Source organism: Theropithecus gelada, chromosome 16 (genome assembly GCF_003255815.1).
Source record: "Theropithecus gelada isolate Dixy chromosome 16, Tgel_1.0, whole genome shotgun sequence".
NCBI classification, from domain to species: Eukaryota; Metazoa; Chordata; class Mammalia; order Primates; family Cercopithecidae; genus Theropithecus; species Theropithecus gelada.
Genome location: NC_037684.1, coordinates 62,430,965 through 62,433,792, shown reverse-complemented (window position 1 = coordinate 62,433,792; position 2,828 = coordinate 62,430,965).

Below are 2,828 nucleotides of genomic sequence, written 5' to 3'. Positions count from 1 at the left end.
AAAAAAAAAAAAAAAAAAAAAAAAAAAAAGCCTGTAGCTGCAGGAGACACGGTTTCATTTTATTTTATGGCTGAATAGAATTCCATTGTCTATATATACCATTTTTTAAAATCTAATCATGTCCTGACTTTTAAATGACTGCAAAATATTGTGTACACGAGGTCACAGAGTGTGGAGTAATAGACACTGGAAACTTGGAAGGGTAGGAGAATAGGGGGTGAGGGATGATAAATTACTTAAAAGGTACAATGCATGTTACTCAGGTGATGGGTACACTACAAGCCCAGACGTCACCACTACACAATAAATCCATGTAACAAATTTGTATTAATACTTGTACTCCTTAAATTGATACAAATAATAATTTAAAAAGTACTGTCTCTGATATTTTGACCTTCACTGGCAAGACTTTCTTTGTCTCTTCATCAGCCTATCACATACAGTTGAATGATAATCATGGAAATTCATTGTCTCTTCATCAACCTATCATGTACAGTTGAATAATAATCATGGAAATTCAAACCAAATAAGATTTGCCCTTTTACTTGTCACCGTGGCTAACATTTTAAAGTGAAAATATTCAGTACTGGTGAGATTGCAGTGAAATGGACATCTCATTTGTTTTTGTTAGGGGCAAAAATTGGCACAAATATTTTGAAGTACAGTTCAGAAAAGTGAGTCAGAAGGCTTAATAGGTTCATAACCAAAAATTTCATTTTAAGATTTGGATAATAAAGTAATCTGAGAGGCAAAGAAAGACTTATGCGCAAAGATTAATTTCAGCAGTGTGAATATGAGCAAATCTTGAGGAGAGAACCTTAAAGGCTTATCAGTAAGAAAAAAGTAAAGCTAGCCACATTCCCATGAATTAGTAGGTACACTTTAAAATGATTCTTTCAATGAGCATCTAATGACGGAAGAAAATTATTCTTTTTTTTTTTTTTTTTTTTTTTTGAGACGGAGTCTTGCTCTGTTGCCCAGGCTGGAGTGCAGTAGCGCGATCTTGGCTCACTGCAAGCTCCACCTCCTGGGTTTAAGTGATTCTCCTGCGTCAGCCTCCTGAGTAGCTGGGACTACAGGCGCCTGCCACCACACCCGGCTGATTTTTTTGTATTGTTAGTGGAGACAGGGTCTCACCAGGTTAGACAGGATGGTCTCGATCTCCTGATCTCGTGATCTGCCCACCTTGGCCTCCCAAAGTGCTGGGATTACAGGTGTGTGAGCCACTGCACCTGGCCCCGGTAGAAAATGATTCTGATATGATACAAAGTGAAAAGAGCAGAAGAGAACATTCTCGAGCATACGATGCTGACTGTGAACGTGTGGAAGAGAAAAGACTGGGTTGATTCTGTGTGATAGTTACAAGGTTTTCTTGATTTATTTTTTGTTTTCTATAGACAACATATTTCTATCGTATACATGTATATTCTACCCACCCCACTCCCCCAGTTACCCAGGAAAAAGGAGACCCACGTGCCATCCTCTTTTTGGGAATCTGTGATGTCACCAAAGGTCTTTTCTAGAGCATGGCGTGAGCTGCACGATGATGTTTTCTACAAGAGAAGTCTTCCCTGGTCTTTCAAAACAGGATGCTGACTTCCGGATGCTCTGGGGCTGTGTCCAAAGGGGCAGCCTCGCTGAGGAAGCACCCTCTGGAGTGTTCTTTTGCCGACCTCTCATCCTGTGGTTTCTCCCGGGAACTCTCACCAGGTCTTTCTCTCTGTTCTCCCGTGAGGACTTTTGGAAGGTGTTGTCCGCTTGCGTGGACCTCACACTCCTGATGCTCCTGATTGTGCTGCTGCAGCGCAGGCTTCCTTTCCGGGTTTGACCAGCACACACACCCACACAGACGTGCACGCAGAACCTCAGCATTGCCTTTTATGAATATGCGGAGTTGTGTAGCTGCCCTGCCATTGGGTCTGGTAGTGGGCCCTTGTCACTAAGGAAATGACCCTGGCCTTTTGCTTTAGAAGAATAACAGGAAGGTGCCTCAGAAGAGGGGATGAAGTGGCCATTCTGAGCAGCACCATCTATGTCAGCAGAAACTGGAAGGCTGAGACCCACGGAGAAGCTGGAAGGAGTTGCCAGAGAGAGGGAAATTCCGAACCCTGCCTATCTTATCAGTGAGGACCAGCCCCTGAGTCCATTCCTGCTTGCTGCTGGAGGCTGGGCACTGGGCCTAGGAGGTCTGGGAAGACACAGTGAAGGGAAGGTGCTCTGGGAGAGCTGTGAGGAGGGCCAGGTCTTACCCAGGATGCTGTGCTTGGTTGGCATGACCTGGTACGGCCTTTCAAAGAGAAGGAACACATCTCTTGTTTGAGATGGTACCTTTTGCTTTCCACATACCCTTCAAGTAGAAGAGTTAATTCACGTGGTTTGTGCCGACAGGGAGTTGCCCAGACACTAGACAGGATCCTAACTCATTAGCAGCTGGGTGAATGGAAATGAGGACTTGGGGAGAGGGGTATGCACTCCTGGTTGCCTCAGCAGTGGGAAGAGGTGTGCCAAGTCATTACACTGAACTGTGGCACAGGTCAGGGGTCCAAGCACAGACTGTGGACTCTGTTAGAAGCTCACTCTAAGGCTGATATCAGTTTTAGCCTTTGGCTGGGCCAGGTCTGTGTCTGTGGAGGAGGTGATAGCTTAATCTAAGGCCATGACCGACCTCTATCAGTGACTGGGGTCTGCCACCGACATCAGGGCCTATTGGGTGGCCAGGTTAGACTCAGTGTTCTTCCTCTTACTCTAAAAGACTCCATTGGCTCCGTAGGAGAGGCCCAAGGATTATCTGCTGGACTCTGCCTTGGTGTCACCCCTGAGAATGTGCC